Source organism: Eucalyptus grandis, chromosome 9, assembly GCF_016545825.1.
Source record: "Eucalyptus grandis isolate ANBG69807.140 chromosome 9, ASM1654582v1, whole genome shotgun sequence".
Lineage (NCBI taxonomy): Eukaryota > Viridiplantae > Streptophyta > Magnoliopsida > Myrtales > Myrtaceae > Eucalyptus > Eucalyptus grandis.
Genome location: NC_052620.1, coordinates 21,832,841 through 21,858,438, shown reverse-complemented (window position 1 = coordinate 21,858,438; position 25,598 = coordinate 21,832,841). Strand labels below are relative to the sequence as shown.

Here is a 25,598-nt window from a genome sequence, read left to right as displayed (position 1 = left end):
ATAAATTATAGAACTTCAGTCCTTAATCATATGTGAATTTTTTTTCAAATTCTAACCACCTAAAAAAAACAACAATCATAGTTAGTCACGTAATAATAGTTTTAAATAAAATTACCATTAACTAAACTTAAATAATTATTAGAAAGTCTCACCACATATATTCATTATGCTTCAATTGGTAAACTTTATCATGAGCTTCTTTCATATCTAGTTTCAGCACCACTCGGAACTTCTTTTTCCTCTTTCTGATTCGCAATTAATGTAAAATTTCCTACACTATCAAAATTCTCTCTCGTAGATGTCTCACACGAACAAAAGTACTTTATTCCATTGCTACTAGTTCGGGTAAAAGAGGTTTAAGGTGTTAGCCAAAACCTTTGAGATTATTTTGTAACTGAAATTAGACAAACTGATGGGATGGAATTGAACTAGACTTTCCGGGTTATGAACTCTAGGGATAAGGGAGATTAGGTTCTATTGATCGATCAACATGGATTCCTCCTTACTGCCCAGAGGAGAAGGTTTAGGCAGGGATGACAGGATTGGAACCTGTGACATTTTTACCCAGGGCATACTGCTTAGCAAAGCAAACAGTAGGTCATAGACTGGAGCAGATAGACACTACTACATCGCGATCGTGAGAACTCTTCAAGCAGATCAGCAAAGGCGAGATCAGCTCACTTGCCCACCGACTCAATCAATCGGGAGAGCTGTCTGTGGAGCTTACCTGAATAGAGAAAGTCTGAAATCAACTGAGTTACATCGTGTTGAATCTCATTCCAGTGGTGACGAAAGCTTATTCAGCCCATAGGGGCTAGGAGCCTTGGAGACTCCCAATTGAAATTACATCTCCAACTTCTTTCAAAGTCACTTCCCTGGTTAGATTGGTTCATTTCATCCGTTACCTTAGGAGAACGTTGACCCAGCACTGGTTCAAAGTTACATGCGCCCTTCATTGTGTAGAGTGAATGAAAAAAGCCCATGGTCATCTCTCTTAACTTCCCTGGCTCTCGGTACCAGCCTCCACTTTCATCTTCCAATGCTGAAAAATGCTGAAATTTTATTTTGCTGTCTACGCCGAATAGTGTTTGCACGGAAAAATTGAGAATTTTGTCCCCCCTTCTCATCCAGTTGATGCTGGATCTTATTTCTTGGTACATCTCCTCTTGCTGCCATAGAAATTTTATTTTTTCTTTTGTCCGCTGGATTCTGTCTCTGCTACGGTCAAAACTAGGGCTGTTAGTTATTACCAGAAACTCCTTCAAGGGGTTTATCTCTTGTATGGCGTTCGAGAACTTTTTCCGCCTCCAATCAGCAAGGACCTCCGATAACCCAGTCTCAAAATATTCTCTTGTTTGCCCTGTATCCGTGATTTCTCTGGTATAACTCCATTAAGGTTAGCCACATCTCTAACGGACATTACTTTGCCTAATTTTCTGCAGGGAGACACTAGTCTTGCTAAAGCCCCTTCGGCGTCCTCCATCCTCATTTCATCTCTGTTCTGAATGCAGAAGCCGGCAAGACCTCCCACATGCCAGGCACCAGAGAAGGGTGAATGGGTAAGCACTGGGATACCTTGAATTTGGGTTATAATGGTGGATTGACAGTAGGGAGTGTTGTACTTTAGCTAGTACGTCCATGATGGGGTGCGATTGGACCGCACCATTTAGACTTGATATGCTACGATGAAGGGGGGTGATGGGGTCATATAAAAGACCCCTGAAGACAACCGTTGGAGTGGTTGGACAAACGTGTGTTCAGAACATTTTCTTCATTTTCTCTCCCCTTTCCATCAAGGTGTTCCATTTCATCTTTGCAAAAACAATAGGCATTTACGCTCGGGTGCTTTCCTCGTGATTGCATCCAAACTAACGTGAGGTAGTGTTGTTCGTGATTTATTCGCAATTCAACGTTCATTCCGAGGCTATTTGCTGTTTGCGCATCGGAATCAGGTAAGTCGTTCTTCCGCCGACTTGAATTCCAATATTGGTATCAGAGCACGGTCGTGATTTATGCCTTATTTTTCATCAAGTTTTCTCATTTACCATTTGATATTGAGATCAGGAGTATGAAATCTACTCTGTTTGGATCTCTGATAGTCGGAATTGCCATATGAAAAACTCGACATTGAACCGGAGCAAAGAACGGGTTCGGGGTTGCATGCATCCGTGAGGTTTTGGCCGTTTTTCGAAATAATTTTTTGGCCAAAATTAATTTTTGAATATACAGGGTGAAAGAGCTCATCAAGACGAGTCCGAAGATGGGTCGATCGCCGTCGGGCAACGTCGGACGCGCCCACACGCATGGCAAGAAGCCGCTGCGCGTGGGCGCCATGCGCCTGAAGCGCTGGTCAACGAACCGGCATGTGGGCGACGCGCGCCAGCCGACGAACCGACGCGTGGTGACATCACCGCTGGCGACAGTTAGCCAGCTGACGACCCGACCCGACCGGCGACCCGACCCAACCCGACCCGTTGACCGGTCAACGATTAGATCGGTCAACCGGTCCGGCAGTCAAACCGGTCAGACCGGTCACCAGTTGGACCGGTCGGACTGGTTGGACCGGCCAAGAGCCATTTGGCTTGCTGGTGCGTACTCCACACGCGCCGTGCATTCAGGCGGCGCGTGGAGGTGCGTGCGAGCTTCGATTGGAGCGTGGTCAACAGCGTTTGATTCGTATGAATGTTCTCTACACTGTGGTATGATTATTTTGTACTTTTGAATTTTATAAATGTATGAAAATGCTTTGGAAACCCTATGTATGCGTATTTTTTTGGGGTTTAATGTAGCTTATTCATTTGTAGCTTGTATTTTCTTGTGATTAGGGAAATATAGTAGCTAGCTTGTGTGCAAATAATGTTATATATGCTGTGTAGAGCTTGGTTCAATGATATGATGTATATATTTTAATATACTTGCAATTTTCTAGTTATTAGAAAATTAGAACAATGATAAGAAATCCATTACATGTTGAATTGTAATTTTAATTATAGTTGAAGCATGATTGTTATTTATACGTTGGTTATTATCATGCTATGTTTTTCCTGTTAAGGAAAAATGTAGAAATTACATAAGGTCGTGTAATTATTTTTCCTAGTGGGAGTTCGTAGGTTGGTAGATAGAATTGAAAGGAGTTCTCACCTAGAACTTAAAATTTGCACAAATTAAACTAATTAATGATAATAGAACAATTGTATATAGAAGTTGATTGGGAACATTGTGAACTTTTGCTTTTGTGTCTTTTGTTGAATTATCATTAATTTAGTTTGTCTTTGCTGCAAATTAAATATGTGTGTTACTCTGTATAGTGTGCTAGTATTGATTCTGCATTTATTATGTCAATGTGTTATAGCAATTGATTATGGTTTCGGCATCCAAGACCATTGTGGCTGACCTCAATAAGGGTGAGAAGTTAAACGGTGACAATTATGATATTTGGCACCGAAAGGTTCAGTACATCCTTGAGGAGCAAGAGGTTTTGGAAACCCTCAACCATACCATAGATGAACCTGAGTATGGAACTTCAGCTCAACATAGGAGAGATCTGGAAGCTTATCAAGCTTGGAAAAAGAAAAATAGCATTGCTTACATCACGTTGCTGAGCTGTATGCAAGATAATCTCATGTGTGAGTTTGAGAGTTATGACAAAGCTCAAGCTATGTGGGTTGCCTTGAAAGATAAGTTTGGGGATACATCTGCCACTAAGCTGAGGAGACTCATCATCAAGTTTGACACATTCCGAAAGCGCCCAAATGTAACAATGAGGCAGCATCTTCGGGAGATGTCAAACATGATCCGTGAGCTAAAGTCAACAGGTCACTCCCTTACTGATGAACAACAAGTTCAGGCTGTTATAAGATCTCTTCCTGACAATTAGGAGCATATGAAGATCAATATGATGCATAATGAGAATATTATCACTTTTGATGATATTGCACGTCATTTGGAATTAGATGATGAGTGCCTAGAGGCTGCGAGATCCTCTACCCATGCTTATGTTGCTGAATCGAGTTCGCGCAAATCTTCGGGCTTCAAGCACAAAGCTTCGGGCTTTAAGCGAAAGATGAATCTTCAGTTCAACAACAAAGGGAAAATGACTGATCAAGCACCCAAGAGGGCTAAAACCTTCCGACGCAAGAAGCGTGGTGGGAAGAAGGACAAGGCCAAGATGGAGTGTCACAATTGTGGCAAGATGGGTCACTTTGCTCATGAATGCACTGAGCCGAAAAAGGTACCCTATTACTCCATTACTTTGAGTAATGTTTTTTTTTCTAGTACTGTAATGTTTGCTGAATCTCATCCAATGTGGACTGTAGACTCAGGAGCAACAGACCATGTAGCTAGAGACCGAGAAGCTATGGCATCCCAAAATTCATGACGACCTCTAGTTACATTAAAGTCTATGAATAGGTGATGGAAGTACCGTTAAGTTATTTTATAGTCATTTAATCTATAATTTGCAATAAGATTTATGGCCAAACTTTTGATGGATAATTATGTGATAGGAAAGAAAATTCTATCCTTGACCATGTGTATTATAAATTGGAATTTATGGATTTGTGACTACAAGTTTAATGGCCTTATTATTTTTGCAAGTTAGGTATTTATTTAAGTGGAAAATGTTAATGGATGATCAAGGTTGGTGTTATAGGACAATTTGATAAAGAAGACTTTGTTCTTGACTATGCACTTTATAGATTTGATTTTATGGATTAATGTCACAAAGTCCTTTGGCCATTTTATTATGCAATTATGTATTTATTTAAATGAGGATTAAGATGTATTATTAAAATATATATTTTTATAATAATAATAAACTTGGGCCATTTAAGTTTGGACTTTAGGCCCAAGTGAGATGGGCTAAAGTGGGCCAAGAGGCCCGGCCCATAGAGCCCATTGGGCTGTCGGCGCATGGAGGGGGAAGGAGGAGCCACATGGCTTCCTCCAAGTGTCTTCAACAAGGGAGACACTTGTCTCCTCCTTGGGGACAAGTGTCCCCCATGCAAAATAAGGATGCATGCATATATATATATATATATATACAGCCAAAAAGAGAGAGAGAGAGGGAGTGGTCGGTCTAGGTGCCGAGAGAGAGGAGAGAAAGAGAGAAAGAGAGGAAGAGAGAAAGAGAGGAAGAGAGAAAGGAAGGAGCTCGCCCGACGCCGCCCGCACGCCGTCCGTCCATTGCCGGTGTGCCGTCCGTTTGCTGTCATCCGCTTGATCTTAGAGGCAAGTTAGGATCAATTTCTACTCTTTCATGTGTGTCTTGCATGTGTGGTTGAAAATCTTGGATGTTTAGAGGCAAGAAATCGAAGCAAATGTGGTTTGCTATTGAAGATGCTTACTGATTTCGTGTGTACCGCTCGACCCAGAAACTTGTGGAGTCTTGCATGCATGTTTCGAGTTAAATTTTGACTTTTATTCCTTCATTAAAGTTTTAGCCAACATCTTAAACTAAAACATACTAAAATTTGGGATAAAATGGTTGAGATTTAAGGGGCAAAACCCTCTTCCTACGAAGATACTAGATCTGGAACTGCTTTGCTGACCTTTTGGTAGTTTTGTGGGTTGCATGTTGCTTTTTACAGATAATTTCTCTTCGACTTCTTCATGAAAATTGTAGAGAACATCCTAAATACTAACATACTCAAATTTTAAGTAAAATGAGCAAGTGTAGCCTAGTGAATCGACTTATTCTTGAAGACAATAAATCTGGAGACGCGGTACTGGACACCCGAGAATTCATGGACCCATATGGTGACTATTCTTTCGACATTTTACTTAGATACCTTAATGAAAGTTGTAGGGGACCTCTTTAAGTAAAACATATCCAAATTTCAGATGAAATGAAGAAGAATAAGTGGGTGAAAACTAGATATTTCGAAGATACCTACACTGGACGTTTTGGTGCGAGAACCAGAAGATTCGGATGACTATAGAAAATTATCTAAAACGAATCTGGTCTAGAAGTCTGCATGAAAAATCTACTTTAGTGTCTTAATTATAACCTGGTAAAATTTCATAATTTTCAGAGGTCGTTCGGGTATTTTAATCGAATTATTTTGAAAACTGCACATTCTGTTTCTATCCGAAATTGCATGCTGAAATCGTGTGGATTATATCTTCTTGTGTGGAACTCTATTGGGCATGTGTTTTTCATGAAATTATTATCTTATTGTCTTGTCTATCACATGCCTTGATTTCATGATTTTTTAGAAGCATATGGATATTTAATTTAAATATTTTCTAAAATGGTACATGCTGGAATTTTGTAAACTTTGAAAAGGCATGATAAATGGACTATTCTAAATTGCATGGACTCCATGAATTGTATTGTTATGAATGATTGTGTCTTGCTGCATGTATGATGATGATTGGAGATGCATGTATGGATCAAAGGATGAAAGTGATCTTGTTTGCCATTACATCATATGCCATGCTAATTTTGAGACATAAATCGGTGAACATGAATAATGATAAATGAGGAAATTGTTGAAGGCGGTTGATAATGCCCCGGGAGTGTTGGGATGCCTGGAATGTGGGGGTGCCGGATGCCCGGTGGCCTAGTGGCATAATTCCGAAGGGTCCTCGGGAGTTTCGAGATGCCCGGTGGTATACGGTACGTAATTCCAGAGGAGGGTGGAATCCTGGTGGTATGTCGGTACGTAATTCCGGAAGCCCTGGAGGTTTGTGCCCGGGGGGATGCCTCGCGATGCTAGTTGGGATGCGAGATGCCCGGCCAGGGAGTGTAAATGCCGGATGCCCGGTTGTATTTTGAATACATACCCGGAGGTTACTCGTAATGTCTGGTTGGATACGAGCGATGAATTGTGGGATGCAAACATTGGTCCCTGAAAAGAAAAACTGATGAGATCCTTGTGAACGATAAGAATTGAAAATGAATCATGTGCATGAGTGTATGCATATGGCATGATGCATGATCGGCTTATGAAAATAAATTGATGCTATTTGATATTGAAAATGCGATCATGAAGGCATGAATGGATCTCATGGTGATATATGCTTGATAGCATGGATGATATGAATCATGGTTGTATGTGCACCTATGGCATGATGGTACATGTGATATGATGATGATATGTGCATGGATGCATGGTAATGATGATGGTACATGTGATATGATGATTGATGAATGCATGGATGCATGGTAATGATGATGGTACATGTGATATGATGATGATGAGTGCATGGATGCATGGTAATTATGATGGTACATGTGACATGATGATTGTAAGTGTATGACATGATGGTGATGACTATATGATGATGTATGTACATGAGATATGACGACATGTGCATATTATCAAGGTAAATTGTGCATGGATACTTCAATGACATGTAATGCTATGATTGTGATGATTGTGTGGTATGATGCATTGAGTGGTTTATTGGTCATTTACCTGCTGAGTGGTTGTACTCACCTCTCCGGGGACCAACATTTCAGACTAGATAAGACACATCTGCTGCCACTACTACCAGTAGATGGATCAAGTGATTGGATATGACCGCGAGAAGGAGGATAGCAAGGGAAATAACTTTTGGACGCCGACACTGATTGATGGACTTTAAGTGTATGACTGTTGGAGGAGATGTCGGTCATCTTTTGAAATGTAGCCGAATATAGAAGACCACGGCATTTTGATGTACCAATGAATGATGTCCATCTGGTTTAAGTAAATAAAAGTGTACGGCTTTTACTTATAAATGTTTAGTTGGTGTGCATTGTTTTCTGAATGTAGGGAAGGGAATTGTTGGATATGCTTCCGTTACATGAATTGCGCAAGGGACCGATCTAAAAGATGTAAACCCCTAGGTTATATGGACCCGCTGCAATTGAAATAGTATTATGAGTGACATGTTATTAGGAAAAGTGAATGGTAAGCGAACTGTGGCAACCCTAATCGGATCCGGGCGTCGAGGGTGCCACGAAGCATTTGTGGAGTATCGTCGGATACCGCCTAGGAGAAGATGGATATATGTTGGGAATAACTCAAGAGTTGAAGTGAAAGGAATCGGCACATGTAAATTAATCTTACGTGGTGGTCGAAACCTATTCCTGCATGATATCTTTTATGCTCTAGATATTCAACGAAACTTGATCTTTGTAGTTGTTCTTCTTAGCTTATGTTATATATTGAATTTCCATGGTGATTGTGTTGACATTTTGTATGGTATAGTTTATTATGGTTCAGGTCATGTATTGAATGGTTTTATGGTGTTAAACATTGACTATGATCAATACAATGTTAATGTTGATGGTTGTTTTTCTTTAATTGCATATTCTAATAACGTTGAGATTGATGCAAGTACTTGGCATGCTAGATTAGGTCATATTGGATTGCAAAGAATGCAAAGATTAGCTAGAGAAGGCCTTTTAGGGTCACTCACTAATGTTAGTCTATCCGTATGTGAACATTGTCTAGCAGGAAAAGCAACTAGAAAACATTCAGTAAAGGGACTAGAACTGAATTTCCATTGCATCTCATACATTCTGACATTTGTGGTTCTTTGAATGTGATGGCGAGGTATGGAGCCTCATATTTCATCACTTTCATAGATGACGTTTTGGTTATGTCTTTCTGATCTCCTATAAGTCAGAAGCATTAGACTACTTTAAACGATATATAGCGATGGTAGAGAATCAGTTGAACAAAACAATAAAGGCATTTAGAACCGATCGTGGACGTGAGTATCTATCGGAGCAATTCAAGGCTCTTTGTGATGAAAAGGGAATTGTACGACAATTAACTATTCCTGGTACTCCACAACAAAATGGGGTAGCTGAGAGAAGGAATAGAACCCTATTAGAAATGGTTAAGTCTATGATAACGCAAGCAAATTTACCTATCTCCTATTGGGGAGATGCATTATTGACTGCTGCCTATATACTTAACCGTGTGCCCTTAAAATCAGTCACTTCCACCCCTTATGAATTATGGACTAGTAGGAAACCAGACTTAAGTAGTCTACGTCCATGGGGATGTGCAGCTTATGTTCATGATTCTTCCCATAAACATGGCAAATTAGGTCCTAGAGGGAAGAGATGTATTTTTATAAGATATTCCGAACACTCGAAAGGGTACGTGTTCATAGGTGAACAAGCTGATGGAAGTGTGACCGAAATGGAGTCACGAGATGTTACGTTCTTGGAGAACGATTTTCCTAGTAGAGGTGAGATTGATAAGGACTTCCAATTATATTAGATGAAAGATCCTGATAACACACCCACTGATGTTGTAGAGGAAAATGAAGATTTGCCTCAACACATAAGACCTAGTGGGAGTGTTGCATCGCCTGATGAATTGAATTCAAGATAAATTCAATTGCATAAAAGTAATCGTAAAAGTATTCCCCGTCGTCGTTTTGAGATTGAAGGGGAAGCATTTATGATTGCTCAAAATGACGATGCCGAGCCTAAGACTGTTCAAGAGGCTCTCTCATCCTCTGATAAGGAAGAATGGAGAAAATCTTTGGAAGATGAAATAGAGTCAATGAAGGCAAACCATGTCTGAGACTTGGTTGATCTACCACCCAATCGTAAGGCCATTGGAAACAAATGGGTCTTCAAGATTAAGCGAAGGGCAGATGGATCCATTGAAAAGTATAAGGCTCGCCTTGTGGCAAACGGTTATACTCAACAAGAGGGTGTAGACTATGAGGAAACTTTTTCACCAGTTGTAAGGTTTGCCTCAATACGCCTTATTCTAGCCATTGTTGCACATTTGGACCTTAAATTATATCAAATTGATGTAAAGACGGCATTTCTCAATAAAGAATTAGATGAGGAAATCTATATGAAACAACCGATAGGTTTCAAAGCTAAAGGTCAAGAGCATAAAGTTTGCAAACTTCATCGCTCAATATATGGCCTTAAGCAATCATCTAGACAGTGGTATCTTCGTTTTCATTGAGCAATAATAACTTTTGGTTTCACGATGATCGAAGAAAATCACTGTGTATATGTCAAGCGGTCCAAAGATAAATTTGTGATTTTATCACTTTATGTGGACGATATTCTATTGGCTAGAAATGACAATGTTTTGGTTATCACCATAAAAGAATAGTTGTCCTCCAATTTTAAGATGAAGGACATGGGAGAAGCTGTTTATATATTAGGAGTTAAGATCGAAAAAGATTGATTGAGGAAACTCCTTACTTTATCACAAGAGTCTTATATTATGAAGATTCTTGAGCGTTTCAATGTGCAGCATTGTAATCCCATTGATACCCTTGTCATGCAAGGTAAAGGCCTAAGTACTGAGATGTGTCCTAAGACTCCAGAAGAAATCAAAAGTGATGGAAATTGTTCCTTATGCTAGTATGGTCGGAAGTTTGATGTATGCTATGATGTGTACTCGACCCGACATATGTTATGCCGTAGGATTGGTGAGCCGATATCAATCAAATCCCGGTCAATCACACTGGAAAGCAGTGAAGAGGATTCTGAGATACTTGAAGGGCACCATGGACTATCGACTTTGTTACCAAGGGAATGATTTATGCCTATTGGGTTATTCAAATGCCGATTGGGGTGGAGACCTGGATGAGCGTAAATCGACTTCTGGATATGCATTCTTGCTCAATGGAGGTGCAATTTCTTGGAATAGCAAGAAACAGACATGCACGGCCTTGTCTACGATGGAGGCAAAATTTATTGCATGTTCTACCACAGTGCAAGAAGCAGTATGGCTAAAACGTTTCTTGGAAAATTTAGCCACTATCACTGAAGTTCCAAAACCGGTGATAGTTTATTGCGATAGTCAAGCAGCCATTGTCTATGTGAAAGATCCCAAGTATCATGGAAGGACAAAGCACATTGACATAAAGAATAACTTCATCAGAGATATTATAGCACAGAAAGAAGTGATCCTGCAATACATTTCAACTAATAGAATGGTTGCTGATCCATTTACGAAGGTCATTCCTAGAGACATATTCTTGACCCATAGATGTCACTAGGATTGCGTAGAATGTGATATCTATTATCATAGAAGATCATTGGTTTATGTATTTGTGGACAGAAGTATTGTACTTGTTTGTTTATTAGTGATTTGATGTTTTAATCAATAAATACAAATCCACTATGAGACTAGCACAAACACACATATATTATTGAAAAATATGTCAGCATGCAATGATTGGCTCACTCACACGAGCAATCGCCTCAAGTACTTTAGAAAGCACGTTAGGATGAGACGTTATGTACAAATAAATGCTAAATAGCAAGTCTGGTACATAAAATATGTCGCCTTGATTAGAGTTAAGATGAGGTCTGTGATTTATTTATAATAAGACTGAACATGATAGTCTCATAATCATGTATGCCTGTAAGATGCCGGATGCGAGTACTTAATTGGGCGCTATAGAAAGCGAGCTGATATAGAACTCGGGCTAAACATGAGTACGTGAGAAGCACGTGACTATGTTTAGGCTAAGATCCGTATAGTGGATATATTTAATAAATGATATACGTTATTATAGAAAAAGTAATCCACTATAGCATGTAATTCATACTACATGTGCATTATATGACCAACAAGGGAATGTGAGTAAAATTATCCCTATTTACTCATCGTGTGAGCCCTTGAGATAATTTATAATTTACCTTAATTTTTGTGCCCTATGTTACTTCTGACTATGTTCTCGAAGTGAAAGATTAATGTTGCTACTTTAGCATGTTACGGGCGGTCATGAATAGATATGGCCTATGGGACGTGTCTAGGAAAGCAGTTGTTCTGAAATTGAGAGAGACATGAGTGCGAAGGAAGACTATTGTTGTTTTACATCTATTACATGTATTTACTGGTCAACCAATTATATCGCCCTATGTGGTTGCAGATGTAATTGTAAATACATGGTGTTTTTGAGAATAATCAAGTATAGCCTTTAAGGGATAAATATACTTGGATTGATGTAACAAAATATGTCTGGGGCACTGTGTGTGGCATCCCAAAACTCCATAATAACCCCTGGATATACCATGAACCATGAATAGGTGATGGAAGTGTTATTGATTTATGTTATGGCCTTTAGACCAAAGAATTTTAATAGATTAATGCCGAGTATTTTAATGGAGAATTATTTGGGTAGAAATACATCTTATGTTAATGGATGATCAAGGTTGGTGCTATAAGACAATTTGATAAATAAGACTTTGTTCTTGAATATGGACTTTATAGATTTGATTTTATGGATTAATGTCACAAAGTCTTTTGGCCATTTTATTATGCAATTAGGTATTTATTTAAATGAGGATTAAGATGTATTATTAAAAATAAACTTGGGCCATTTAAGTTTGAACTTTAGGCCTAAGTGAGATGGGCCTAAAGTGGGCCAAGAGGCCCGGCCCATAGAGCCATGAGGTGGTCGACGCATGGAAGGGGGAGGAGGAGCCGCATGGCCTCCTCCAAGTGTCTTCGGCAAGGGAGACACTTGTCTCCTTCTTGGGGACAAGTGTCCCCCATGCAAAATGAGGAGCATGCAAAGCAAACACTTGTCACCTGCATGCAAAAGAAAGGGTGATTAACTATTAATCAAAGAACAAAAGGGGAGGAGGTTTCGTACGAAGACAAGAGAGACCAAGAGAGAGTTTGAGAGGAAACCAAACCAGAGAAAGAGAGGAAGAGGAGACACCGTCGAGCCCGCCTAGTCCTGCCATCGTTCTTGCTGTGTTTTCCTTTGAATTAAGGAAAGTGAAGTCCTAAAACCTACCCTTTGTATTCTGTGTGTATGTGTAGTAGATGGTAAGTCTTGGTTGTGGTAAATGGGATGAGATTTCGGAGCTTTGAAGAGAGATTCATTGGTCATGCATGCTGATTTCGGAAGGACCAGTCCGACCGTCCGCGAGTTTGTGTGTTACATGTGACTTTTTAGTTAGAATCTTGTTTCGACCTCTTCATGAAAGTTGTAGAGAACATCTTGAAGTATAACATACTAAAATTTTAGATAAAATGGACAAGTATTGAGGGGTGAAACCCTTTTTCTACGAAAATATTAGATCTGGAAACTGTTTTGTTGACCTCTTGGTGATTTCGTGTGTTGCATGTGACTTTTTAGTTGGAATTCCACTTCGACCCCTTTACGAAAGTTGTAGAAAACATCTTGAAGACTAACATACTCAACGACTTTTCCTTTGAAGACGATAGATCTGGAAATGTTGTACTGAACTCCAACGACTTCGTGGACTATAAAGTTAATTTCCTTTGAGAATCTCACCCGGATCCCTTAATGAAAGTTGTAGTATACTTCTTGAGGTAGAAAATATAAAAAATTTAGAGGAAATGAACGAAAATAGGTTGGTGAAACCGTTGTCTTTTGAAGAAACTGGATCTGGGAAAAACGCTGCTTCAACCTAGTATGATTTCGAGATTTTTTATAAAATCATACAATTAAAATTGGATCGTGTGTCCTCAATGAAAGTTGTAGGTAATATTATGAGAAACAACATACTGAAATTTCAGAGTAAATGGACCAGTAATGACCAAGGAAACGATTTTTCTTCAACACGGGTAGATCTGCAAAATAATACCGAGAATAGGAAAAGTAAATCGATTTTATCTTCTCATCCAGAACGAATTGGATTACGATTTCTTCATGAAACTTGTACCCCTAGGTCTTAAATACAACGTGTCCAAATTTCATAATTTTCCGAATTTATACAGGGTTTAATCGAAATTGTTTTCAAAACTGTGCATGAATGATGTTAAAATCCTTTTTCGGTGATGCATGGACTTGTACATATTCTGTGAAGCCTTTTTTGATATGGTGTTCTTCACAAAATGTGTTTTCTTAGGTCTTATATACATTGTGGTAAATTTTCAGAATTTATTTCCATCGTTTGCTAATTTTCTAGAATTTTTCATAAATAGCACGCATTCTGTTTAAGCTGGAAATTGTTTTATTTATTGTTTATTGGATATATTATGTAAATCATGATATCCTGGATTATTATTCGTGCAATGACATGATGACATTCATACATTTCATATGACATCAAAGGATTGATGGATTTTCATGAAATCAATGAAGTTTTCAAAACCATTGCATCAAATGATATTTTTCCCAATACATGTTATATGATTTTAAAAAGGGCTGCTGTCAAATTATTGGCATTGTTGCATCAAATGTGAAATTGAAAATGAGATGTATGGGAATATGCGTTGTGGTGATGAGAAGGCCATCGGAGGTGTGAGCCGACGATGCCCCAGGAGTGTCGGGATGCCCGGAATGTAGGGGTGCCGGATGCATGGTGGCCTAGTGGCGTAATTCCGGAGGGTCCTCGGGAGTTTCGAGATGCCCGGCGGTATACGGTACGTAATTCCAGAGGAGGGGGGGAATCCAGGTGGTATGTCGGTATGTAATTCCGAAAGCCCTGGAGGTTTGTGCCCAGGGAGATGCCTCGTGATGCTAGTTGGGATACGAGATGCTCGGAGGTGTGTGCCGGATGCCCAGTGGCCTTAAATGGCTGAATGCCGGAGGTTCCTCGCGATGCCTGATTAGATGCGAACGATAAATTGTGGGATGCAAACATTGATCCCTGAAAAGAAAAACTGATAAGATCCTTGTGAAAGATAAGAATTGAAAATGAATCATGTACATAGGTGTATGCATATGGCACGATGCATGATCTGCTTATGAAAATAAATTGATGTTATTTGACATTGAGAATGCGATCATGAATGCTTGAATGGATCTCATGGTGATGCATGCTTGATAGCATGGATGATACGAATCATTGTGATATATGCACGATGGCATGTCAAGATATGCATGACTGCATGATAATATATGCACAACTGCATGGTGACGTGTGCTTGATAGCATGGATGATATGAGTGCATGATGATATATGCACGTTGCATGGTGATATATGCATGAATGATTGATGATGAGTGCATGGTGGTATATACACATATGGCATGAGTATGCATGAATGCTTGATGATGATGTCATGATGATATATGTATGGTTGCGAGGTGAGGTATGCTTGATATGCATGAATGATATGTGCTTTGTTATGATTCCTTGACTGTTCTGTTTGACACAATGAGTAGTTTGGTGGATCTTTACTACTAAGTGGTTGTACTCACCCATTTTGGGGATTAACATTTCAAAATAGATAAGATACTTCTGCTGCCACTGCCACTGGTAGATGGATCAAGTGGTTGGATATGATCGCGAGGAGGAGGATAGCAAAAGGAATGAACTTTTGGACGCCGACACTGATCGATGGACTTTAAATATATGACTGTTGGGAGGAGATGTCGGTCATCTTTTGAAGTATAGCCAAGTATAGAAAACATTGGCATTTCGATGTATCGATGAATGATGTCCATCTGGTTTAAGTAAATAAAAGTGTACGACTTTTACCTAAATGTTTAATGTGTGTGCATCGTTTTCTGAATGTAGGGAAGGGAGTTGATGGATGTACTTCCGTTATATGAGCTACGTAAGGGACCGATCTAAAAGATGTAAACCCTCAGGTTATATGGACCCGTTACAATTGAAATGGTATCAAAGTGTCATGTTATTAGGGAAAGTGAAAGGTAAGCGAACTGTGGCGACCCCAATCGGATCGGGGGCCGTCGAGGGGTGCCACACTATGAGACATCGATTGTTTATTTCTTTTCAAGGTTGTAGCCATTATGTTATCCCTAACAGGTGCATAATTTGAGCTCCCAAGTGCAGGTGTACTCACTGGTCGCACGGCTTATTTGCCAGTATGAATTATTTTGTAAAGTTGATAAATGTTGAATGCCTTATATTCTTGATAGAGAGCTATCAAGCCCATCATGTCCGAGTGGGAGATGTTGTACTTTAGCTAGTACGTCCATGATGGGGTGCGATTGGACCGCACCATTTGGACTTGATATGCTACGATGAAGGGGTGTGATGGGGTCATATAAAAGACCCCCGAAGATAACTGTTGGAGTGGTTGGACAAACATGCGTTCAGAACATTTTCTTCATTTTCTCTCCCCTTTCCATCAAGGCGTTCCATTTCATCTTTGCAAGAACAATAGGCATTTACGCTGTGGAAATCGGGTGCTTTCCTCGTGATTGCATCTAGACTAACGTGAGGTAGTGTTGTTCGTGATTTATTCGCAATTCAACGTTCGTTCCGGGGCTATTTGCTATTTGCGCATCGGAATTAGGTAAGTCGTTCTTCTGCCAACTTGAATTCCAACAAGGAGCATTAAGACAACAGAGATCGAAGGCGAAGCTGGATTAGGTTGAGGGAACGGTCTAATTGACTTGAAATGTGTTCCCTTGTTTAAATGCAGCAGCAGTTATAAACCGTGGATACCACATAGTAGTTCCCCTGTGATCCATTACTAGTGATTGAAGGGTGCGCTAGTCATATAAAAAGCAGCAGTGATCGTCTCAAAATTTCCTAGATGGAATCAATCTCCATATTGCTTACACTTGTCTTTTCCACTTTTACTTTTTCTGTATTTCCTTAATTTTGGATACAATGAAATTGTGGAACTTGTGATTAATTGTCTTCAAGTCTAATTTTGACTTTATTGTCTAATCTTTTTCTACTTTTCTATTTTTGGAACAGAAATGAAAAATGAACCCTTCCGCACCCGCTTGCTCGCCATGATCCGTCATCTCCAACCATTCGCCACCTAGGAGGAAGATATTTAAGAAAGTTTATCAAATTTTATTTTGCAAGTCGAAATTTTATATCTGTTATCAAATATGTATTTTTCTCAAAAACTCTTCCATAAAATAAAAATAGAAAAATATTTTTTGGCCAAAAATAGGGCTTAAGGAGAGAATGGTTATCATTTATGCCCTTAATTAATTGAATTGAACACGTCGATGTAGAACATGAAAATAGTACACCAATGAGCGGGTGGTGGGTGAAACAAGTAGTGAGAAGAGTTTTTTTTAATAGAAATAGAAAAGTAGAAAATTTGTTGTTCTCATTTTTGTTCCAAATTTATTTTTTGCTAAAAATTTATCTAAAAAAATGAAATTGCATTATCAAATAATTTTTTCTTTCAAATCTTTTTATAGAACAGAAATATAGAGAAACAAGTTATTGCGTGCACCCCTATTAAAACAGAGGAAAAAGGAAGGAAAAAAAAAGGAAATTTGAAGTGGAGTGCGCGAGCCTAGAAAGAGACCTACAGTGGTTGCCACCACCGACGCCGGAGGTGGAGACTTGTCGCGGTTCTACTACTCCATCTCCTCCATCTCTAGCTGGTGGATAAACAATGACCAGATGGGTGCGATTGTGATGACGGGTAATGGACAGTCTTCCTTCGGATCGAGAGGGCCCCCAGTCCCGAATTCTACATTGTTTTTTCCCCGATTGAGAGTCTAGGACCCAGCTTTGAGTACATTGCACCAAGAAAGAGGTTCAAACTATTGTATGGTGGCGAGTATGTTTACCAAGCCCGATGAGATCAAAAGGATACTCTGTGGCGGCGGCCTTACATGGTGGGCAATTGAAGGAGTTGATTAAGCTGGACCATGAAAACTAAATGCTGCTCGCATTTGCTATTGATGAAGTTATGGTGAATCGCGTGAAAAGTTTCGGCGATTGATCAATCCTTTCTGCATAGTCATCGTGTGTTACCAGCATTCCAGGCTAAGTCAAGTGTCCGTGGACGATAGAGGTTGACTTTGGTGGTGGCAGCAGTAGGATGCATTGCAGTGTCCATCGTAGAAATGGCGATGCCTGTCCGGCTGCAGTCTCTCTCTCCCTTCAACTTCCTTCTTGCGGTCTTTCTTTTTATCGTTTTGCTACTCTTTTTTTTATTAAATTCTTGAAAAACATTATGTTGGCTACCATGTTGACACACAACGCATGCAAATTAGAAGACTCAAATGCACCATTAAAATTTTGAGGACCTAATTGCTAAAACTGGGCAAGTTAGAGTGCTAAATGTGGCCTCATCTCTATAATTCATTTTTGTACTGCACTTTATGTTCAACTTCTGATTTAATCACGGGTTACTTTTGAATCTCGCTGATCTACTTCTACATATTAATTGGTGAAATAAAACTAACAGATGCTCTTGCTCTATCCAATCGTTTTCTATGTAGTGGTACCTCAGATCGCTTAGTTCAGTTATTAATTGAGCGTGACGAAAAAAATCGCTCAATATCTTATTAAACACAAAACTATAGAGGCCACATCATCTGGAGTAATAGTTGGCATTGTTGCTTGTAGTCAAAGGATGAACAATTGGCAGCTAAACTTGCTCTTAAGTATGTTTAGGGTCAAAAAGACTTTGTAATGCAGATGAGCTGATTGATAATGTTTAGTTCTTGATATGGCAAAATGGCCGTACATAGTCACCGTCAAAACTTCTCTATTTAGTCATTCGATTTTGAATATTTACTATCAAGTATATGCGCGGATAGGAACTCGATGCCGCCTTGAACGTGTCGGCTGGGTCCACCTCTTGTGGGGCCCAATGACATTAAACAGAAGAAAAAAAATGGAAGAAGAGTCAAGGAAAGGCAAACAAAAGAAAAAGGTAGGCTTCCGGAAAGTGGTGTGCCCAAGAGAGGAGAGAGAAGTGCAAAGGTGAGCCCCCCTCACCCAAGGGCACCAAAGAAACAGAGGACAGACAAGAAGAAGAGGGCTGCAATTTTATAATCTCCGTTCGAAAGCCAAACGTTGACGGAATGAACTTAAATTTGAGTATATTGTTTGTGAGACTGAGAGCTACGAGTTAATGATTTTCGTTCGTTGAGAACTACCTCTAAACTCTCCAATTACGATTAGGGTTTTTCTAGCCCCATTTATGTTTATCCACCGTCGTGGTGAAAAATTGAGCTTGTATTGTTGATATTGAACCTCTAGTGTGTGATTAAAGAAAACTACTTTCTGTATCTTACTATTCTTAATGATTCGTGAAAGTTTTTGGATGGTCTGTGATTTTTTCCGTATCGGATTTCCATATTAACCCTTGATGTTATATTGCTTATTCTAAGGTTATATTGGCTAGTAGTTGTTGGGGCTAATTGAATTTCGGTTGATTTAGTTTTAGGAAAGAAACTAATCCTAAATTGTGTTTGGTTCGTGGTGCATTGTTGTTCCGGGTTCTCCCCAACAATATGTTCTCACCACGTGCAGCTGCCATCTGCCTCATAGTGATCCAGTCAGAAATGAGGTGGAATTGGACTTAGTTCAATCTTCTACCATAGGCAGAAACCTTTTTTCTTTTCTTGTTTTTTTACTTAAGAATTGGTTTTCTTAATTCTTCATCAGCACATTCTTGTCAGCCTTGAGTTCTTCTCGGGTAACAAGTTTGTTTTGATTCAGATTTTGCAAATAGAGCTTTGCAGAAGTACAGTCATATATTGAGCGCCGACGACCATTACTGCAGATCACAAAAGGTCATTTGTCCCAGACTAATTCACTCAGATTATTAAGAGTAATCAAAGTGAACATATAGCTTGAGTGATACTTGTATTTGAATAGATGCTTAGACTTTCAGATTACTCTGGCTAGGTTGAAGCTACATGTAAAGCAGATCCAGAGGGTTTGCCTCTTAGATTGGCTGAAAAGGGGGCTGTATCTGCCGCTTTAAAAGTGGCTGAAATTGCTGACTTCTCGGTAGATATGCGGAGAGACCTTCAGGGTCAACAACTTGTGAAACTTCTTCTGACAGCAGATCCTCTGAATGGTAAAGGCCCAGCAGAAGCCTCGCCATTTCTCTCGTCCCTACGTGACTCTGAAGATGCTTTACCAGTTGCAATGGGTGTCATGCAGGTGTTACCCAACTTGCTGTCCAAGCAGCTTTTGGTAATCACTCTTGTTTCTTTCTTGCTTGTATTTTTTACAATTCCATGTCGTCCCTTAGGTTACTTTTTTTGTCTGTTGATACTATGAAGATTCACTTCTTCCTCTTACCAAAAAAAGAGGTTCACTTCTTCCTGAAGCGGAGAGATGGGAAATTGTCAGATGTTGAGGTCTCTAGGCTTAACTCTTAGGCCTTAAGTCTCCATGTTCTTGCTGCCCTGCCACTGCCATGGCAGAAAAGATGTTCTCTGCACGAGCACCCTCATCTAATTCTTGAGGTTCTCCTTGTGGGGAAGCAGCTGCAATCTGCATTGTTGGTATTTTACTTCTCAAGAAGATAATTTCCAGTATGATACTTCTTTATAGTCTGCATCACAAATAAAATGCCTAACGTTAGGGGGTAAAATTCCTCATCCAGCATTGAGAAAGAGTTCACCATGGACAAATAATGATTATTAGATTATTTTTACCTCGAAGAATGTCCTTTCTTGAGAGACAATTCTATGATTGTCACATATGCTGCTTAAGCTAGTGTGGTCAGCATAAGATCTCCCTCCAGGAAACCTCATATATCAGTTTCTGGAACAAGGTCAACCGAAAACAAGAGCAGGTGCTTCAACCAAGTCATCCTTTTCAAACAGTTTGAGTAACTTGTGGAAAGAGGCCCGACAAGCTTTTCCTTGGGGCCCTCAAAATGCTGGAGAAAAGAATCCCTCGAAAGATGTTCAACAGAAAAGAAAGAATTCGGGATTATCGCCATTTGAAAGAGTTGCTTGGGAGGCAGTGGCAGGTATTCAAGAAGATTCAGTGACATCTTTTTCTGCTGAGGGGCAAGGCCTAATTCCACCTGTTTCCGTAAGGATGAAGCTGTCAGATCGTCACCGGTATGAAAGCGGTATGAAAGCACCCCTAATGTTATTCTCTTCAAGGTAAGTGTCTTCGGTAGATCAGTTGATGAGTTTGTGGATCCAGGTTACTAAAGTTGCTTTTCATGAATATGGGGCTTCTTTCATTATTGAAATGGCTTAAAGCCTTAGTAAATAGGCCTCATTTTGCCTGTGCCAACAAGCTGAAAATTAGAAATCAGGAAAATCTGGTTGAGGCAGGAGTATTTCAAATGCATCCAGATTACCTGTTAAGTGAGCTTGAAAGGAGATCAATCAATCTATCCACGTTAGTAAAGTTCAGGTTTTGAGGACTAGAATTTAATGGGATCATCACCAACTAATCTAGAGACTTAAGCTGCTAAATAAAGGCGTGAATTAAGATTTTTAGATGTTCCAAGACTCCTAAAAATTGGCCTATTTGTGGAGAAAAATGTGTTTTGAGGGTTTTTATTTCTCTACATGCTCAGAAATTCTTCAAATTATGACTGCATAGATGTTTCGACCATAAACGTCCACGGAAAAGCTACTGTAAGCTGGTGTTTCTAATTTGTAATTTAACCTGGAGGATAACTATTTTCCATCCTCTAGCTTCCATGATGATAAGTTCCTTCACTTGGTACACCAATTCTTGAGTTTCATTTGACTACACAGCTACCACGCACGTCTTAAACCAGAAGATAAGATGGATTTCACATGTTGTGAACTCGTTAAATAGACATCTTGACTAATCCTATAGAATTACAACATCTTCCATAGATGTGGTTAAGGGACTATTTGATAACCGGTCAAACAGTATCTAATTCTATTATTTTGTTCATTGGGACAAAAAAAGAACATAAATTTGTTTAGTAACTTTTATTGTTCTTAGAAGCAATTTTTTTTTCCGAGAATAGAATTGAAACAAAATCAAGAAGTGAAAAAAAAATTTGCTTCTTTGGTCCCGAGAATAACTTCAGAATCAAGTCGATTTTTTTTCCCTCTTTTCTTTTTTCTTCTTTTTTTTTTTTTTCTTCTTCTCCTTTTTCCTCTTTGGCCAATTGCCAGCCTAGCCATTGCCAATGACCTTGTCAAAGCGTTGCTGGCCCTCGGCAATTGGGCAAAGCTTGACCTCACCTTGGTTGGGTGAAATCGACCTTGCTCATATCTGGCAAGGCCGAGCTCACCTAGTTGCCAACAAGGCTCAACCTCACCAAGTCACTATGAGGTCAACCTTGCCAAGGCCAAGTGATACCACTCTCATGATGGCTCAATTGGTCATGCTCCGATGAGATTGCCGACCCTCGTCTGGCCAGTCACCAAAGAAGAAGAAGAAAAGAAAAATATATATATAATAAAATTATCAAAAAAATTAAAAGAAATTTTAAATCACAAAAGAATTTGAGGTTTTATTGAACGCATTTCTATTTTTTATCTTGCAAATAGAAATTTTGGACAATTATCAAATGCCGTCAAATGCTAGAAACTCGTCTGGGGAAGAAAAAAAAATTGTTACCAAACAGGCCATAAGAATAGAGTATATTGGAGGGTTTTCTTTTTGTGATTCTTCTTTAGTGCATTGATTGTTTGGTATTGCTAATACATATAAAATTGTTTTATAATGTGGAGTTGCACTTTTGCTTAGCTATGTTGGAATTGTCGAGTACTTCTATACTTTGAATTGACGCATGTCGCGAACATACACGTATATGTTTCTTTTTTATCCCAACATTTAACTGCCTTGCTATGCATTAACAAATGTTGGCCGTCTTCATTGGCATGTATATATGTATTACACGATCGGTCTTTCATCAAAATTATGCTTCAATGATCTCTTGGATTTGCACATGTTGAGCAAGTCTGAAGCATTCTAGAATTGTATTCCCTTGTTGGAACCAAAAGAATAATGACGACTCTGGAAATTTACAACTGAGTGTACAAGTTGCAGGAAGAAATTGTTCTTAGTATGCTTTCTTGTAGTTTCGATCAATATAATACACTCACCATTACATGCTTATATAATAGCACAATACCTACATTACATTTATGACGAAGACAAACATCCCACACACTTACTATTCTAATGATAAGATGTGAACAACAACAAAAACATAAACATAAACCGTATGCTATTGACCCTTTTAACAAAACACCAAACAAGAGCTCTTCTTTTCCTTACGAAAGAATTTAACGGTGGAGGGGCTACCCAAACATAGCCCATCATAAATCATATTGATTTCCTTTTGTATTCCTTATGCTTTGTTTGTGATAATCAACGTTTTCTAGAAATTTGTGGTTGGATTTGCAAGGAACAGCTTATACTCTTAACCCTAATCAAAGATAGAATGGCGATACATGTATGGCGAAAATGAAGAACTACGCAGTTAAACACAACATCAGTGCTAAAGCCCTAATTTGGAAGCTAATGTCCAATGCCAGGGCTATGCCCAGGAAGTTTGGGCGTGAAACGCCCCCCACCACCGGAAGATGGCAGCAGCGTCGACATCGACGGCAATGATGATTGCGGCAGTGGAGGCGGCGAAAGCGGCAGCAGCGATGGTAAAGTGGAAGTCACCAACAACCTAGCACGAGGGGTGTTGAGATTTGCAGAGGAGGCTACTAAAAGAAAGAAAAAGGATAAAAGAAACTTGTTTTGGGCCATGGGGCGAGAGAAAGAGAGATAACCCAAAGAGAGGGAGAGCGATGGAGTAGGAGTAAACGTCGAGAGCAGCTGACAAGGGGTATTTATTAATGGAAGTATTTCAAAAGTGAAACGCTTGCAACTCACACAAGAAAGAGAAGAAGATAGATATGCTTGTAAATTTATTTCACCTTAACAAAAAAACAATTACAGGACTCTCTTATTTATAGGTCTGTTACATAACCTTTGCTATATTCTTCATAAAAATAGCTAGTCTTTCAGATGAGATCTAGAAACTAACAAAAAAATTATTATATCTCACGTTATCTCATCATATCTCATCATACGTCCTCATATCTCACCATATCTCATCATATCTCTAGAAACAATCACTGCATCTAGAAATATGAATAGATTCATTAAAGATAACGTAGTAATTATAACTTTTCTTCAATACGGGTACGGAACAATCCTCACTATCAATTCTGGGACCTCTGGGATCTCAATGTTGAAGTATCAGCATCAATATTTATGAAGGAAAAAGCCGACCATTTGCAAATCCAAGTTCAGATAGTTTTGTCCGCTACGAACTACTCCAGTTGAATGATAGGGTGGTGGAGATACAACGGCATAATGTCTATGAGTTCAAAGCATATTGTGCAGCTTTTGTTTAAATGGTTGGCGATTGGACAACGCCAGGAGGTTACTCTCTCTCTTTCTCTACAAGTACGCCTTATGCACAGCTGAGTCCATGTCAACCCTCTTTCCCTAAATTCCTACGCCGTCGCCAAGCACACTCAAACGTGGAATTAGATTGGCCATTAGATAAGGCTCAAATCTAGAATGTTGGAGACATGCGGATATCTTTCCATGAATCAATTCAAGATTAGATTCTGATTTCATATATCATCATTTATTATTTCTCAATTTTACATTTATTGTATTACAAATAGGAGTACATACTTGTAAAGATACTCATTCGTAAAATACAGAATACAATTTTCCTCCCAATTCTTCTTCCTTTTGACTTTGTGACATCTAATGTCTTTTATCAGGTGCTACCCTGCCTATATATTAAGATGCAGACACTTCGACCTTTCTTTCAAATTAGTAGTTGCAACAATTTGCTATTCATGTGCCATGTTCAAACGATAAAGGTTACAACGTGCACACGTACACGTTCATTGTCAATCGTGGGTGGCGTTTAGTTAGGCAAATCAGTGCTCGGTAGAATTAATGACACTTGGGAAAGGATGCCTTTTTAATTTTTCAAAGGCGGGCTTGGGGAGAGGCAAAAGGCATTAGCATCTGGTCACGCGATAAAATATTAGTGACACAAGCAAGGTCAACTCGGCAAATTCGAAGTTCAGGCCATACCTGTCATCTCGAGCCCACCTTACATTAATTTTCCTCTCTCCTCTCTTTCCGTTACTTTCACCTCCTCTCCTCTCTTTCTCGCTCTTCCTTTTACTTCATCTTCTTTATTGCTTTTTCTCGTATCCATAGCCCCACCACTGAAGCTCCAACGGCCGTGGCTTCCGCGACGGCCGCCGCCTTGTGCACCACGTGCGATGCAGATGTGCACTCTGTCCCTGACTTCCTCAACGGCGAGTGCTGCGGCGCATGGCGATGGCGGAAGGAGGACGAGGAGGAGGCGAAGTCTTGGCTCTTCCCCTCCCCAATGGGCACTTTTATCTGTTTAATATTGACTCCAAGCCGTCTTCTTGTTTCATTCCATTTCTATATTTGCTCTCTCTCTCTCTCTCTCTCTCTCTCTCTCTCTCTCTCTCTCTCTCTCTCTCTGAGTAAAAGTTAAAGTCGACCTCAAAATTTGGATAGATTTGACTCTCTTTTTTTAATCATTTTCCTTTTAAAATCATGACAAACTAATTGTAATATTTATTGATCCTTTTTCTCTCTATCATATTTAGTTCAAGTCGCGGCTAATTAAGTTGCTCACTTTAACTATCGCCAAAAAATGGTTTAGTTCAATTAGGATTTTCTAAACCACTAGGGGTTCGCCCCAGTGGCTACCCTTCCAATTTGGAAAGAGGAAGTGGGGGGTTCAAATCTCCACATTCTCAGGGGGAATTGGGATGTGGACGATTTCATTTCAGGAGTGGGTTTCGACTCTCACGCCCTGTAAGAAGGCAAGGCAAAAATCTGAAGGTGAGTGTTAGAGTAGGATTAGAATATGATCGACCAAAAAAAATAAATTAGGATTTTCTGCTAATTCCGTCATTAATGTTTTCTGATTCGTAGTGGAGATGATAAAGTCAAGCCGAAAGACGTAGCAACTTGTTCCA

At 39.4% G+C, this 25,598-nt stretch overlaps 1 pseudogene; it reads left to right on the top strand.

Moving 5' to 3' along the window:
• The window catches only part of LOC104420433, a 107,064-nt pseudogene extending 86,296 nt beyond the window's left edge, over positions 1–20,768 (top strand).
• Positions 20,769–25,598: the final 4,830 nt, after the last annotated feature.